The sequence below is a fragment of the Ursus arctos genome, unplaced genomic scaffold (assembly GCF_023065955.2).
Source record: "Ursus arctos isolate Adak ecotype North America unplaced genomic scaffold, UrsArc2.0 scaffold_12, whole genome shotgun sequence".
Taxonomy (NCBI): Eukaryota; Metazoa; Chordata; class Mammalia; order Carnivora; family Ursidae; genus Ursus; species Ursus arctos.
The window spans coordinates 60956856-60975411 of record NW_026622786.1 but is presented as its reverse complement, the minus strand read 5'-3'; positions in this window follow the sequence as shown (position 1 = coordinate 60975411).

The following is an 18556-nucleotide window of genomic DNA, read 5'->3' as shown; positions in this document are numbered from 1 at the left end:
CCTGGTGCTCTGGGTGTTGCAGTGTATGGCCAGTAAATCCCATGGTCAGGTGCTTACTGCTATCCTACTTAGCTGAAAGTGGCTCTTCTGCCCCATGTGACATTCAAGATTCTCTACCACTGGATCAAACACCTCGTTGGCCTTAGGAGAGCAGTACTAGCCAAGGCTCTGCTGGCAGAAAAGGCAAACCTATGCCAGGATTAGGTCTATTCTTGTCAAGATGAACTGCCAAATGACAGGTTGGTCTCCAGGGACGGTGCCACATTCTGAGGTTCAAGATTTGTTTCTGTTGCTGGTGGTTTGTGCACTTGGCAGCACAAATAACTAGGCTAGCTTTGTCGAATGGGAGTCAGTCCTCTGGGGCACATGGATAGCTTCCATCTCTGTAACCATGGCTACCCACTCATGTACTTACTGAGAAAGGGCTGAGATCACTACTAACAGATTGGTCGATGTCAACTGGCAGGACCATTCTCTCTACCGTATTCTAGTGTCTAGTCCAGGGTAAAAGCTTTCTGGTAGGTCTTAATACAAAGGTCCTCCTGTGTAGTACTCACCCCCATGTGTACACCCACACACCTCCTCCCTAGATGTCTCTACCCTTCATCTTTCAGCCTTTTTCTTCCAGATTCCCCAGAAGCTACCCAGGTCATTTGCCACTATTCATGATTCCATATTTAACTCTAAGTTACATCTTTTTCCAAAGTGTGTATCTGGGTACACCCCTCAAAGCTCTGCCCACTTGGAAGGGTTTTCTCTCTCCAGTATCTGAGTTGAGCTGTATATAGTAGCAGTCCTTTGTAGCCACATAAGAGAGGACCCATCTGGGCCCAAACTCCATCTTTTTACTTCTGTAAGCTGATCATAAGAAATCCCCTATATTACTCCAGGCATGAGCTAAGGGAGAAGTATCCATGAAACATTTGTGGATAACATGGCAGGCTGGCCCACATAACTATAGCTTACTTGTGTTTGATCCTGGATGTATGCTTCCATTTTGTGATGGATTACTGTTGACCTGAATTTATGACTTGAATTCAACAGAACGTTACTCAGGATAGACCATTCTGGTTACACCATCCCTTAGTGTCCCAGGATAAGGTGCTATTGGGTCTAACAGCATACTCCACTATTTTCCCAAAGCTACAGAGTTGTGACAGAAGGCATGGCCTTGTTCTAACACCAGAGATCTAGGTCGTGATTGTAAGAATGTGTCATTACATGTTTTTCTTCCATCACAGATACCTCTAATACCTTAGGAGATGTCAGGTCATATGGCCCAAGTAGCAGGGCCCTTCCCAACTCTGGGCACCACTCAAAGCTGTCAGCCTTGTGTGTCACCTGGGATAAAAGTCAGAAAGTCATTCGCAAGGGTAGCATACGTTGCCTCTAGAACCTGAAGAGGCTTATTGGCTATAGACTGTTTCTCTTTCTTCATGGTAAGGGGTATCCTCTGAGGCTATGTTCTAGTATGTCCCACTAGACTCCTAAGAACTTCACTGAAATGACAAGCCCTTGAATTTTCATTGGTTAACCCTTAAGCTCTGGTGTGCCCCCACTGTATATGCTACTTCGTGTTTTCTGGGCTGATTAGGTCATCAATATAGCAAACCGGTACAGTGTTCTGAAAGATGTCCGGATGTAGCAGTTCTTTTAGATTTTGAAAGATAGAATGAATATAGCTTCAGGAAGACAGTCACACATGTACAACCTTGTCCCAGGGCTGAGTACTTGAGGCTGTGATTACCCAGTTACATAGCAAGATACCTCAACTACTGAATTGAATTTATAGTAATTCTTTCTCCACGAATTTCCTTCCAAAACTTGGCTTTTGCAGGGGCCAGACTGATGGTTTAAGGAAACCATGGTAAAAGAATGCTAATTTTTCTTTCACTATATTTTAATTCTTTATTTAAGTTGAATTTAGTTAATATTACTGTATTATTTGTTTCTGGGGTAGAATTTAGTGATCCATCAGTTGCATCTAACACCCTGTGCTCATTCCATCAAGTGCCTGCCTTAATGCCCATCACCCAGTTATCCCTTCCCTCCATCCACCTCCCTTCCCTCCCACAACCCTCCGTCTGCTTCCTAGAGTTCACCATCACTTATGGTTTGCCTCCCCGTGTATTTTCATCTTACTTTTGACATGATGCTCTTGCTATTTAAGTTGTAGCACTTATGTTTTCCATTTCTTTCAAAGACATTTAATATATATTCTGACCAAAAGAAAGTTTCTAAAACTCACCCTCTAATGGCCATCTCCATAATGATAGTTCCTATTTCACCGGCTAAGAAAACTGTAATGGGATTCAGCCAGTGAGCAAGCATTTTCATTCCACTCATGCAGTCAGGTACTAGGAAATTGATCATTGAGTAGGTCTATAGACACTGAGCTTGTGTCAGAACTGAATTACGGGGCCCAATGTGTAACCTAACAGATGATTCTGCTTTGAGTCTCCAGATATCAATGTTGTCTTGGAATCTGTGTTTAATAGTCATGAAAAGTTTGGGGAGAAATACCCAGTGTGGGTGATCCCAGTTATTACACTTGGGTCCCTTTGGTGAAGTAAGAAGTTACCACTATGAATACTTGCCATGGTGTTCCAGGATCTTTCTTCCCGGAAAATCCAGGCTCTTTTAGACCTTGGTTTCCAGGTAGAAACTTGGCAAAAGATCAGGACTCTTGCCGTAGCTACCTTTAGCCTCACCATTCATGCTTGATTTCTTCTGTTTTCATAGATAAAGCTATGCTATTATTGCCTACCCATCCATCTTGCCCCTAGGGACACCTTGATCTGGTAACAATTCTCCATTAGGTCTTCCCTATTGACCTTGTCTTACTGTAATAATTGTCCCTACATTTGGGTGATGGTTAAGCACTGCTGCTAGTTTATATTGTTTCTGGATTGTATCATCCACAATGCTTTTGAGAAGTCTAGATTTGTAATGTCATTTTGTTTTCATCCCTGGACTACAGAGAACAGCCACCAGTGAGTTTCTCAATTATGAGAGTTTCTTCTCAATGGTGCATTGCTTATTTAGTAAACAGAGGGACTCCTGGGCCTTTCTGTGGAATAGTCATCTGGTGAGTTTTTCCATCTTGATATTCCAACATCTCCCATTTCTTTCTTTTTTTTTAATCCTTTATGTCATGACCAAGAACCTTAGCAGGTGCCGGAAGGAGGTTTTTCTTGTTGATAGGTTTGAAAAATCAAGATCTGTACATTTTGTTATCCTGGGATTGTGATGGTAGCAAGACCAAGAGGTGGTCTGGATTCAAGATCTACAAGCTGATTTCAGACGCTGTTGCCAGCCACTGAACCGAGATAATCACCAGTCAACTGCACTATTAAATTGGATAGGTTAACCTCTACGGAATACTCTAGAAAAACAAGGATGCAATTTTAATCCAATTTCCTTGGAATTGTGAATTCCTAGATAAGGAAGTCTGACATTCACAGCTAGTGATAGAGGATGATCAACAGTGGCTTAGTGGCATTTTGTCATGTCTTGATTCTAAGATCTGGTACTTCTAGTCTTTGACTGGACTTAGTTACCGTGTGATTTCATTCCCTTAGTCTTGTGCTTTCTGAGAATTTTTATAATAGATTACGCTCTCAGTAAATGATAGATACGTAGTGATCAATTTAATACAATCTGATCACACTTCCCTTCCTTTATACATTTTCCATGGCTGAAGACCTAGGAATAGTGGACTCTGTAGTGGCAGAAACAACAGAAAGTTCTATGAGGATAGTTATAGCTTCCAACAGCCACATCTCCAAATTCCTTAGATTATCTATACAAAGGCCACTTTCCCCACCAGGCTGCTCACAGCCAATACTTAAGCATGACTGGTTACTAAATCTGGATCTGTCTTGCTTAGTGTGTAAATCCTTCTATAGTTCGTCTCAGCCAGAACATCATGGATTTCCAGGGCAAAACCTTCTCAGATCTGTCCATTAATCCAATTCTCCTTCTACCCAGTCTTCCTCTCTCATAGCTATTAGACCAGCATTGAATCCCATTCTATTCCTACTCATTCTTTTCATCCTTCTCAGGCATTGCCCTCAAATATCTTAAGTGTTTGATTCCATCTTGACACATACTTGTAAGAAGACCTGGACAGACAGTAATGGAAATAATCCAAGAGATCAGGATATATGAGGTCTCAAGATCTCCAGTGGAGCGTGGGGTATGTAGAAAATCACAGTGGCTGCCCAACTGCTGAAGATTTTACTTCTGGTAATCTGGGAAAACCTCCCTCCAGGGGAGATTGCTATTGGCAACATGACTGATAGGGGGTGGTAAGAAATATCTAGGACAGCAGAGATGGCTAGCTGTTCCTAAGCTGAATCAATATTCTGTAGATTTTTAGTGAGTAACTGAGGGTTGTTACCAAGGAAAAGCTAAATATAAGGGCCAAAGGCATCTCTACTATCTTATGAAGAAGCTCTTATCTTACAGTGGAAACACCTGAGTGGGTCCTTAATGATTCTAACTCTTCAAACCTCCCTGAGCCCATGGGAACCAGGGAAGAATTGCTTCTCAAACATGTACCTCCCAAATTTGTTTCTCCACAGAAGTAGTGATCCCTGGTACATGTACCAGGTTCAGATTTCAAGAGAATCATGTGAAAACAAACTAGATGGGGGGGGGGGCATCTTCCAGCTGCTGCCCCTCTAAATTGCTACAGAGTCCACACAGGCCACATTCTTGGAATGCTCGAAGCCAGTGACTAAGCATGGCATGTTTATAGGAATATGGCCATTCCTGTCTGGTGCAGGACTGTTCTAGACAATCTATGAGAAAGTTGTGGCCAACGAATAGGAAAACTCAGTCAGAACTGCACTGTAGTCTAGGTCCTCTGCTACCCAATCCTTCCTTTTTCTCTTGCAGATCTGACACCGGAAACATTTCAAAGCCTCTCCCCACCATCCTTACATCCTTATTTTCCCCAAAGTAGTTCCATCTGGTGCCTGCTTTTTGGAGCACCTTAACTCATACAATCCTTCTAATCTTATGGATGCTAACTTTGACATAGGTCACCTAACAAAGTTAAAAAGTCATCTGGGAAGATATCGTTACTTGGTTCTCAGGTAAAGCCCGACTTTCTGACCTGGAAGCATTGTGGTCAAGTCACACATACACACACACACACATTCATTCCTCAGGGCTTCTGTGTCATTACATCTGAGCCTCACGGCCATGGAGGTGAAAAATTAAAAGGGCCATGCCAGCATGTCCTAAGCCACTGTTACTCTCAAAGAGACCCAAAGACCGACTCAGGGGCACTTTTTCCTACAAATGTTTTCACTCTGATCGGAGTCAGAATAGTGTAGGAAATAGGTCTGCCCACAAAAGGGTGGACAAATTCGAGTGATCCCAGTGTCAAACTTAAAAGTTGATACAAAGCCGTAGACTACCAACCTTTCACCCTTGAGCAGCTTAACCTATCTAGAGTCTATGGAAATGAGCCAATTCCTTTGCTCAGGGGTCTAAGGATTTGGTAAGGACTTTGGAAGAAGATTAAAAACACACCTGTAAGGCTACACGATCATCAATAAATAGAAATGTGGGAAGCATGATCTCCTTGCACAGGATTCCCTTGAATCCCACAGACCTATTTCAGAGAGGAAATTGACCAACGGGTCCAGTAGCTGCTCTGTGAAATCGTCTGTACATTTGCATCAGGATTATATTTCCAAAGGGCTGCTGCCCAGTGACAACATGGGTAGGGCACTAAGGTCTAGTTTCTTGGGAGACAGGGGACCCTACCAAGACAGGATTTGGAATTGGATCACTTGCCAACTGGATGGCAATGAGGTCCTCCTCACTTTTGGTGGGTGGACAAAATGTAGCCTCCTGCACCAGAGGTTCTCACTGTTGAAATATTCATGGTGGCAAACAGAGGGTATACGAGAGGAGAGTCCATTAACTGGTATTATATATCAGCCCAGGAATCTCGCACAGAATCTTATCTAGACCTCCAATCACTACCCAAAGTCCTGATGGCTTCTCTAAGGTTTTGTCTCTCTTGTATACTACTCTGGTCCCATTAAGATTCAATGATTAACCCTAGGACCCAGTGCTTCTAATCTGTCTAGGGTGTACTACAGCCTTCCACAATCCCAATCCTCCCGCAGATTGAATTTGAATGGAGCTAGTACCTCTCCATTCAGATTACAACTTTGCCACTAACAGGACAAGAAAAGGGTTATTAAACTTGATTCTAGGACCAAGCCTCAGTCCAGGTTTTTCCTTAAGGCCACCTCTGGTAGTTCTAGGTCTCAGAACCTTACAGCACCTCAGGTTTTAAAGCCATGAGGCTAGGTCCCCAAATAAGATGATCCATGGGTCTCTTCTTGAAGAATAATTAAATATCAATAAATGCTTGATTTTTAGGATTAAGATCTATATAGCATGATATATGTAAGTTGTTTGATAGCTTAGAGTATGATCAAAATTGAAGCTTAAAGTACATGGTATTGCACAGAGCTTTAAAAAAACATTGAAAAAATACTAATGATTTCAGTTCTAATGAAACAATAAAGTGGAACCTCAAGGCTACAAATGTTCATTTCTCATAATTCTTTCCGCAGACACAGAACTCAGGAGTTTGTAGATGCAAACTCAGAAGAATCCTCTATGGGTAATTTTTGCCCTGTTAATGGCCTGAGAATTTCTCAGAGCTACCTTAAAATTGAATCGCCTTTCTACCCACAGCTTCTTTCCTCTCAGACCAGCATTGAACCCCATCTATTCCTGCTCACTCTTTTCTTCATCCTTCACAGGAACTTCCCCTCAATAGAACTTGTGTGTTGACTTCTATCTTGATGCTTGTACCTTGGAAGATCTAGATGGACACTGCAATGGGAGTGGTTCAAGAGAATAAGCAGTAGGATGGGTTTGATGATCAATGAAATGTAGTCAATGAAAATCTCTGGAACACAGTGGCTGTGCAATTACTGAAGATTTCACTGCTGGGGACTTGAGAAAGTATCACTCTAGGGGATAATGCTATTGGCAACACAATGATACAAGCATTGAACAGTACAGGGTAACATTATCTAGAAGGCCAGCAGAGATGGCTAGTTGGTCCTAAATGGAGTCAATGTTCTGCAGAGGGAGAGAGTATATGAGAACGGTTAACAAACAGGTAAAGGGTATGTGGTTGAAGCATCTCTGATAACTCACCAAAAAGGCCCTTATCTCCTTCATAAAAGCAGAAGACTGAAGTCAACTTAGAAATCAATATTGGAATATTGCATGCTCAGCTAAGGAGCTGAGATCAAGGCTAAGATCAAGGCTCTGTCTGGAAAAACATGGGGCCCTGAAAAAAATTAGAGACATCTGGGTGGGTCCTCAGCAGTTTTAGCAATTTATGCTTCCTTGAGCCTATGAGACCAAGGAGGCATTACTTCTCAAACATGTACCTAACCTATTTCTCCACTCATGAGGTAATCCCTGGTGCCACGGATTTGTGCTGTTCAAATTTTCCTTCAAGAGAATCATCTGCAACGAGTAGTTGGTGGAGATATCTTCCAGTTGCTGCCTTTTGCAATCTGCTGCAGAATTCACTGAGGCCACATTCTCCTCAGGATCCTGCCAGCCAATGACTGCACACTCCTGTCTGGCTCAGTACTCCTTTATAGGCAATCATAGACTGCAGTGTATATCTGAGAAAGTTTTGTTCAGCCAAGGGACAGCCCCACAGTCTGTTCATTAATTCTTCCTCTTCTTTCCAGTTTCAGACTTGCTACATACTCCAAAGTCTCTCTCCACCCATTATTCTCTCTTCTCCCCTTTATCCTTTACAGATATGGCTGATACAGTCCCAGGTTAAGCATTCAAGAGTGGTCTTATTTCCTAGACAACATGCTCAGATTGGTTTTATTGTTCATATCTAACGTGCTTCAGCCATGGCTCCAGGGAGGCTCCAGGAAATCTCAGGGAATAAGAAACTCAGGCAAGGGTAGAACAAAGGTAGAAGTGCACTGTGTCAGGAATTCAACAGTATACCCTTATGTTCCAGTTCCTTCCCTTCACATTATCCACTCTTCCCTCACTTTAAGCTATCTGCATCTAAATCCTTGTCTCCTGCTCTACTTCTGGGAGAGAACCCAAAGTAAGGCATTCACAAATTGGAATACTAAGTAGGATCATTGGACTCTGCTAGGATTATATAAGAAAAGGCTAGTAGTAGTCTATTCAGTCTAGTAAAATAGGAAGATTTATATTCTTCCACACACATTTTCTGGCTATAAGAGCAGAATCAGCTAGGTATGTTCCTGTAACAGGAGAACCACTGTTTTCACAGGCAGGTCTGAGCCACTGACAACAGCTCTCAGACATTGGGCCCATCTGGGAGGAGTCATGGAACAGGAAGCTATAGCCTTTGAGGCTTATCATTGGTGCACATGGTGCCAAAACCACACCCACCAAATAGCCTAGATTTGATTGGAGCTGGAATATTTCCTTTTATGCAGATTACGACTTTACCACTAACAGGACAGGACAAGGGACCATTGAACTTGAATTCAGGACCAATCCAAGCCTCAGTCCAGGCCTTTTCCTTAAAGGCCACCCTCAATACTTCTCAGAACCATGAAGAGCTTCAGGCTTTAAAAAGACAAGGGACTAGAGGTGCCTGGGTGGCTCAGTCATTAAGTGTCTGCCTTTGGCTCAGGGCGTGATCCTGGTGTTCTGGGATTGAGCACCGCATCGGGCTCCTCTGCTGGGAGCCTGCTTCTTCCTCTCCCACTCCCCCTGCTTGTGTTCCCTCTCTCGCTGGCTGTCTCTCTCTCTCTCTCTGTGTCAAATAAATAAAATCTTTAAAAAAAAAAAAAAGACAAGGGACTAGGTCACCATTAAGTAGAATGATCTTTGTGTCCCTTTAGACCAAACACTTGATATTTTAACAATTTCTAGGATTAAGATGTATGTAGCAGAATAAAGAGCAATGTAGCAGCAAAATTTTGCTGATAGCTTAGTCTGGTCAACTTTTTTAAGTCTCAAAGTACATGGTATTTTCCAGCTTTTAAGCAGCATGGTTTAGATGTATACTAATTCTAGTTCCTATGGGATATTCCCAAAAGGGGACCCACAAGACTAAGAATTTTCTATTGTTCAACTATAAGGCTAAAAATGTTCAATAATCCTTCTGCAGATGCCAAACACCTATTTTTCCACTTGAACATCTGCATTTGCTCACAGAAGGTTTTAAGATCTAAGAGTGGGAATGGTAGGTTATTCACCAAGACTTCTTACTGGGCCATAGATAACAAGCATGAAAAGAAGGTCTATAAAGGTGTGCATTAGTTTACGCCTAGGTTGAACAAGGCTGTGGTCCCTCCATCCCTATGCTCTTTTGTCTTTTAGAATCATCCAAAGAATGGGATATTTCTTCAACATTAATCTTCAACATAATCTTGGAGACCAGAATACAAACATGCTTGTTAATTTTAGAAACAGACCTTTCCCAATACTATGTGGGGTTATTATCCCAATATTCTGCCCAATAGTTTTCTTTTATAATCAAAGATAGAAAACACCCCTGTGAGATCTTTAAAAATTGGCAAGTTAGTTATTAAACAATCTTATCAGTGTGGAGAATTATCCTAATGGATACTATAATTTCCCAGCAGTCACAACAGTAAAGGAAACTGACCTCATAACTGTATAACCACCATTCAGTCAAAAAAGGATTCATACTGGTTTATATAGGCAAAATAGAAGCCGTATCAAATTCCTTAATCATGTAGAAAAATACAGGATTTTGTGAACTAAACTTCCATTTGAATATTTAGAAGTTACATTTTGTAGTTTACTAATGTACATTAAAATGAGTATCAAGTGTCAGTTTAACACTCATAACACAGAACAAGCATTATTCTAACCTTCTCTGTACGTTCTACCACCATGCTATGCAGTTAATGTCTAAAGTTAATAGTACTCCAACATAGGATTTGTATGGCCAGTTCTGAGATACAGCAAGAAAGTCAATGTATTTCTCAATGAACATTGAATAGCACTGTTTAGACAAAGGTTGAGAATGAAGAGACTTGAAAAGCACTTTCATCAATTTGAGGGAAATACGGAGATAGTCTCAGAACAGAAAAAGCAAATAACTTCTTGCATAGCTAGGATGGATGGTGACTAACAAAAAGAAAAGAAAAAGAAAAGTAGTGAAGATTAGCCCTGAGGAAGTTTGAAGAAGCAGGTGTTCAGGACCCGGGGACAGATACTAACAACTTGGTGTGTCTTTGTAGGGCTGTACGGTCACGCTGCGTTTAACACAGTTTATTCCTCTGCTTATCACAGATCTTTAAAAATTGTCCCATCTTGTATATTAGTTTATTTACTCTAAGTCCTGTAATAGAACTTAATAAACCTACCAGCTTATATGCATTAAAAAAAAAAGATCTCACATCACCCGTGAGGGCAGGCATTGATAATTCAACCAGTACAGTTTTCTGATGCTTACAAAGACATTGGGAACTTTCTGTCCAATTCCATGAGGTACCTGCCTCTCAGAAGACCCTGCCAGACACATCGGTAGGCCAGAAGTGGTTGAGGTTAAACAGGCAGAAGTTTATTCTTTTGGTACAGAGATTGATCATCTGAAGGCAAGATGTTCTAGGCTGGGAGTAATGAGCAAGACAGTCAAGATGATCTCCAAGAGGCAGATTCCTCTTCTAGGTTCCTGCCAGACATTAGTGTAGAAGGACAAAGCACATTTTGGGGGCCTGTGTTTCTAACAGACCATGCCAGAAAGGATTCTGAGAACACATAACGGATCTCCTGCTTTATTGGATATGACTGAATATATGTTTTATTCATCCACTCACAGTCTTGACTCATTGGTCATCTCTGATGGAGTTAGCCCTGGTGTCTGTTTAGCGGTTGCTCTGTACATCTGGGGACCACAAACATTAATATGGAAAATGCTCAGATCTTCTAGTAAAGAACAATTACCCATTGGCTGAGAATAACTTGCCATTTCTGGTCTACGTAATTAGAAAAAGTTCAAGACTATATAATCTCAATTTTTATAACCAAAAAGGACTCTGGTATATCGGTGATTTCTATAGCACTTCAAAAATACATAGAGATATAAAAATATTGGGAGCCCGATGAGAAAGTCAACTGCATGGGAATAGTTCATATACTTCCCCAGAATCTTAAGCCTCCCTATCTCCTGTGAGACACAGCTTCACAGTAGAAAGGAGAACCAGATTGCTTCCTGTGCCGACATTTGCAGTCACAGGCTGTCCAGCATGAGGCCCAGCTTTGGCACGACCCACGTCACACTCTTCCAGGCAGGAGGTGAAGCTGCTCTAATACTCAGGCCAGACCTAGAAGGCCCAGAAAATCTGGTCCTTCTATTTTGAGATGCAGTGGAGCATTATGTTGGGAGTTGTCAAGTCTGGCCACTTACTGTTACTGTTTCAGGCAGAGAGATTTCAAAATTTGTTCTGTGTTACGGGCTGCTCATGTGGAAGAGGACAACTGAGCCCAACCTCATAAGCACACAGATCAGTGAATGCTAGAAAAATGTAAGGGTAAATAGCAATACGGAAACTTGAGATCTAGAAGTTTTTGTCTCCCTAGGGAAATGCCCTAGATTATAAGCAGAAAAGCCCACACTTCCCAAGTATGCTAGACCTCAGGATTATCTATTCTACTTAGAACATCCTCCACAAACTGTTAATTGTTGACATGGGTTCAGATCTCAGTCAAACAGGGAACAGGCTCCTTCAGTACTTGCTTCTGTCCAGAGTAGATGCAGATCTTCTACTTTAGAGACATGAAAGAAACCCGTTATCTGGTTTCTAAGCTTTGGCCATCATGGCAAGTTGTTCTCGCCAGTTAAAGCAAAACTCGGAACCTGAGTGGGCCAATGGGGAAGGCAGAAAGGTACCAAACAGAGTCAAAGGGAAGAGGCCAGGTGGTGTCTTGACACTCCAGAAGCCTCTAAACAAACACATTACTGCAGAGTAGCAATGCGTCTGATAAGAAATGATGTATTTGCATCCTTTTCTGTGTGATTATACTTTAATAAGAAATTGAGAAAGTAGAAGAACTTCCGTTTAGTAGCCAGCTTTACAGGTAGAATCTGAAACAGTCTGAGTCCATGGCTAATACAACCAACGAGTAGCTTGTTCCCTCCGGGCACCAGCTTCAAGGTTGCTGGATTCCTCAAATAGAAGGACAACAGACATTCATTTTGTCCAGTAAAGCACATAATTAGATCACTTGGGTCAGAAAGTGACTAACGCCAAACTTCCGAAAGTTTGACTTTTTATAGGCTATATTGAAGCCTGAACACCGTGGGGACAAACCTCAGTCAACAGTGTAGGAACTGATGGATAACTCCTCCCATCTCGTCTTCTGGGAAGCTGCAGTTGCCTTGCTCATCATTCTGAACTGTGTTCGCAGAACGCAGCTCATCTCCCACTTCCCAATAGCTACCTGCTCTCCCGCATCTCCTGTATTGTGGGTCAGAGTCTTCAGTGAAGACTCACGCTGGCAAGGAAGACTTCAACCCTGACCAGCCATTTAAAAGGTAGGCTTTATACCTAGTCATGCCCGACTCTCCCTTTAGCTCATTCCATTTATAGCATGAGTAGTAACAGACTAGTGAACCAAGGAGGAGTTGCTTTTCAAAGACATAGCTCACAAATGTATTCTTCCACTTAAGCTGTAATATTTGGTGCCATAGAGATGTGCCACTCAGATTTCCCTTCAGTCATCTCATCTGCAAGGAGGGTAGTTGGGGGGACATCGTCCAGCTGCGACCCTTTCAGATCTGCTGCACTTGGGAAGGCCATACACTCCTCGGGCTATACCCAGCTAATGACAGTAGGGCGTGCTTCCAGGAGCCTGGCCCTTCCTGTCTTTTGTAGGACTCTTGTATCGCAGTTTTTATGCTGAGACTTCCCAATGGCTAGCCAGTACTTTAGAGCTATACTGCCGTCTTAATCTCTTACCCAAATGCTTCTTTCTCTTTCAGTGTCGGACCTGCATTGCATTCCAACATCTCACCCTACTCAATCCTACTCTTCTCCCATTATCCTTACAGGTATTTTCCCCAAAGAAGTTACATCTTGGTGCTTGCTTCTTGGAGGACATGCACTGACATAATCCCCTTAATCTTGTTATGTTAACCTTGACACAAGTTACCCACGAAGTTTAAAAGTCCTCTGGAAAGATATGTTGTTACCTTGTTCTTCTGTCAAGCTCAGACCACTTGACATGGAAACACTGTGGTCAAGTCACACTTTAACCACACTTCATTCTTCCGGGCTTCTGTGTATTGCCTCTAAGCCTCACAGACACAGGAGGTGAAATTTGATTAAGGGCCATGCCAGCATGTTCAAAGACTGTCACTCTCAAACGGCCCCAAAGACAAATACAGAGGACATTTTTTTTCTACACATGCTTTCACTCAGTGACAGAAGTGTTCTTTAAAAAGAAACATAGGAAATAGATTTTCCCATAGAAGGGCAAATAAATTCAAGGTGATCCCAGTGTGCTACTTAAAAGAAGCTGATACATAATAAGCTAAGCTGTTCAAGGGTGAAAGGTCGGTGATTTGTTTCTAGAGTCTACCATTCCTAACCAACTCCTTTGCCTAAGATCCAAGGCTTTGGATGAATCAGGACTTGGTGTTCATGTGAAGGCTTATATTTCCTTCTAATACTCAGCGTGGTGACATCCATGGTCTTGGACTACACAGACCTTCAAGGAGGGAATGGATAGAAGGTCCAGAAGCTGCTCTTTGAAATCCAGTTCTAGGGGCACCTGGGTGGCACAGCGGTTGAGCGTCTGCCTTCGGCTCAGGGCGTGATCCCGGTGTTCTGGGATCGAGCCCCACGTCAGGCTCTTCCGCTATGAGCCTGCTTCTTCCTCTCCCACTCCCCCTGCTTGTGTTCCCTCTCTCGCTGGCTGTCTCTATCTCTGTCGAATAAATAAATAAAAAATCTTTAAAAAAAAAAAAAAAAGAAATCCAGTTCTACATTGTCACTGAGGCCACACCCATGACATCTGCTGCCCAGTAACATGACCAAAGTACGGACACAGACTTTTACCTGGGAGACTGGGCTTCCTTTGGCAATTCAAGCACTTGCCAACAACCGTGTTAAACCTTCTTTAAATTGCATGGCTGACCTGATGCTTCCAAACTTCCCTTTCTTAACTGGGGTCATACATCACAAACCGATGGCTTGCCCATTCTTTCCAAGCTTCCTCCATTTTTACCTCCAGGCAAGATACTAGCCAATAGGATCCAAGAGTACATTAAAAGGATTATCCAGGGGCGCCTGGGTGGTTCAGTCGTTAAGCGTCTGCCTTTGGCTCAAGGCGTGATCCCAGAGTCCTGGGATCGAGCCCCACATCATGCTTCTCTGCTGGGAGCCTGCTTCTTCCTCTCCCACTCCCCCTGCCTGTGTTCCCTCTCTTGCTGTCTGTCTGTCAAATAAATAAATAAAATCTTAAAAAAAAAATAAAAGGATTATCCATCATGACCAGGTGGGAATCATCCCTGGGATGCAAGGGTGGTTCAACAGTCGCTAAAATCAATGTGATAGAACACATTAATAAGAGAAGAGACAAGAACCATATGATCTCAATTGATACAGAAAGAGCATTTGACAAAATACAGCATCATTTCCTGATTAAAACTCTTCAGAGTGTAGGGATAGAGGGAACACTCCTCAATATCATAAAAGCCATCTACAAAAGCCTACAGCAAATATCATTCTCAATGGAGAAAAGCTGAGAGATTTTCCCTTAAGATCAGGAACAGAACAAGGATGCCCATTCTCACCACTATTGTTCAACATAGTACTAGAAGTCCTAGCATCAGCAATCAGGTAACAAAAATAAAAGGCATCCAAATTGGCAAAGAAGTTGTCAAACTCCCTCTCTTCACTGATGATATGATACCTCATGTGGAAAACCCAAAAGACTCCACCCCCAAATTATTAGAACTCATACAGCAATTCAGTAATGTGGCAGGATACAACATTAATGCACAGAAATCAGTTGCTTTTCTATACACTAACAGTGTAACTGTAGAAAGAAATTAGGGAATCGATTCCATTTACAAAAGCACCAAAAACCATAAGATACCTTAGAATAAATCTAACCAAAGATGTAAAGGATCTATATTCTAGAAACTATAGAGCACTTATGGAAGAAATTGAAGAAGACACAAAGAGTTGGAAAAGCATTCCATGCTCATGGATTGGAAGAATAAACATTGATAAAATATCTATGCTACGCAGAGCAATCTATACTTTCAATGCCATTGTGATCAAAATATGCAACATAATCTTTACATGTTTAATTGCATCTTGGCATCTGAATACTACAGAATCCAGTCTAAATTCAATGTGAATAAGAAAAATAGGTTCTGGTGTCCTACAGTAATATATTCAGTCTGTTGGGGAGACATGCTTTATCATTTCTAGTTCTTGAAGGTTTTTAGTTTAAGCAAATACCAGGTATTCCCCTCTTACATTTCCACATGCCTTCTTACCACCTTTCAAACCAGTTTGGTCCTGTGCCAAAGGGTAGATTGAAATACAGATAAACATCTAAAAGATACTTTGTGAGATGGAACTCCCAGCTGTGGGCCACCAGACTGTGGCCTGTGTATCTTAGGGAAATCAAGAATAGATTTAGATACCTGGGTTTACAATCCCTTCACTGGGTACAGTTGCTCATTGCCTCGGTTGTGGGACAGAATCAAGGACACTTGGGATCAAAGTATAAATTCCTAGACATGACCTCTGTTCTCTTAGGAAAGACTTGAGGCCAATGTCCTTGTCACAATACTTGGTTCTGTACTGATTCAGGTTTACCAGCTGCTAAACTGAAGTCAAAATGATAGATATGGAACCTCCCGAACATTTTATGTTTTAATGAAACCACAAGCTTGCCAGCCCTTCTCATTTTAAAAAGAATGCAGAGTGACTTCAAAGCAAAAGCACACATTCATCTTATTGAGATGTAAAGATGTTTACACCTTCTAAGTCCTTAAAATAGCTGTAGTTTAAGTTTGGTTGATTCTCTTAGTCAGTTTGTGTGATAAAGCAACAAGGACCTATGGTGTTTTCATTCGTCTTGGAATTAGTGAGCATCTTCCGACAAGTAAGGATAAAAGCCTTCTGTTAGACTAATCTGCAAATTATTGAACAGGTCAAATGAAGGACATGTGAAACAAGATAGTGTTTGTGATCCTGTTTAGACGAGATTTCCCAGCTTGCTTTTGTGATTTTGTCTGAGGTACCCGAGCCAAGGCTCCACAGATGCTCCTGAACATCCCAGTATATAGACTCTGAAGCTCAGGCAAGGGGAGAACAAAAGGAAAGGCACACAGTGGGGCAGCACCTCAACACAGGAGTGCCTTCCTTTTGCAGTATCTACTCCTTCCCTTGCTTTTTACTATCAGCATCTAAATTCTGGTCTCTGGCTCTGCTCCGGGGTGGAGCCCAAAGGAAGACAAATCAGAATATCAACTATGATCATTTGGCTTTGTGGACTGGAATTACAGGCATAGATGGGCTCATTGTATATTTCATATTACTAGACAGAACAGACTTCCAATTTTCTGGCTTCAGTAGCAGTATCAGCTTGGTCTATTCTTGAAACATGCAAACCACAGACACCAAGAGCCCAGACCTGGCAGGAAGACCATCCTCAGGCACTGGGCCCATCTAGGATGGGCCACAGAATAGGAAGCTATAGCTTTTAAAAGGTTAGTACACAAGGGGCCTATGAAGAAAACACAAAGCAAAATTCTACCATGTGTTGTAGGTGTACACTGTGTTAATCCAGGGTAGAATGAACTGCCGATTTCATAATTGCTAGCTAAATTATAAAGGCTCTACTAATGTGATACTCCCATTTCTTTTCCCAGCTTCTGTTTACTTGATTTGTAGATTTTCTCCTCTCGACAGAGGTTTCACCATGCCCTGGTAATACAATTTCTTCCCCTGAAGGCCCTACTGCATCAGTATGTGGTGGGCACTCGTGTGCTACAAAGACCCCTTCAGGAAAGGGCTTCTTAACCTGGGTGTGGTATAAAGAGACAGTCTTTGTCTCTCAGGCCCTTCATGAATTACTTCAGTTCCAGAGAGCCACCTTATGCTGAAGGTCATCTCTCTTCCCAAGCTGACCCACAACCAGTGATCAACGCATGTCGGAAGATAAAGTTCTGGCCATGTAAGTCTAAGCAGGACAGCCTGAGAGACCATGCTAGCTCTACAACTTCCCTTGAGGTACTTTTGGAGTACATTGCCCCTCAAGTTCTCCCTGTCTTCTCCTGCTTCCTTCACCACTCTTTTACAGATAGAGTCCAAGAGCGTACCTTCTTAACTTCTTGCATATTAAACATTTGTCTGCTTCCTATGGAATCCAAGGTGCTATATTACTCAGAAGAGTGGGGCAAGAAATGACTGGCAATGAGATCATCACTTTTGGCAGCTGGAGAACAAGTAGCTCCTGACATCAGATGGTGTTCCAGTTGTTAACTTTCACAACTATAAGTTGGAGGCTATCGAAGAGTGAATTAGCTGCTATTGTGTATCAGCTAAGCAACCTTCCATGGAATCATCTAGATTTCCCAATCACTACCCAAAGTCCCGACGATTCCTCTAGGGTTCTTGTGTCCCTAGCATAATGTAAACTTTGGTCCCATTGAGTTTTTAGTCATCTTCCCTGGGACTTTGAGCTTCCAATCCATCTAGGATATACTGCAGCCTGCCACAATCTCAGCTTTCAAACATAATCGATCTGAATGGACCTAGGGCATCCTCCCATCATGCAGATTACAACTTAATCAACTGAAAGAAGCAAGACAAGGGACTAATGAATTTGAATCTAGATCCAAACCCCAACCTCAGTCCAGGCTTTTTCCTAAAGGGCACCCTCAATACTTCTATTTCTTGGAAGTTTGGAGGGCTTTACACTTCAAAGCCATGAGGATAGATCACCAGATAGGATCGTCTTTGTGTTCCTTCTTTAGATAAGTCTTTATTATTAATTTTTAGTTTCTAGGATTAAAATGTAGCCTGATTAACTTCTATGTAACAGACTATATGCAATGTTCTAGCTTAGAGTACAAACTTTTTAAAGCATAAAGTGAATGGTTTTGCAGATAACTATTTAGTTTTAGAAGTACTAGTAATTCTAGTTCCTATGAACAAAATGGAACCTTAAGGGTAAAAAGTTCTACTTGGGATAATCCTTTTATCGATGCCTAAAATACATCCTTTCATTCTTGCTTGCACCTGAATGTCAACATATTCCTCATAAAATGTTTTAAGTTCTAAATAGGAATGACTAAGAAAATAGTGTTAGAAGTGTGCCAACAACCAAGCATTTTTATTCCATTTAGGTAGTCAGGTACGAGGGAAATGGCCATTATGCTGTTCTGTGGACAGCAAGACTGGGCCGGGACTCTATCTGGCCAAGCATGTAACTTCTCTAATTGAGACCATGATTACTCTGTGGATCTCTAGATAACAATGTTTTTGTAGGACCC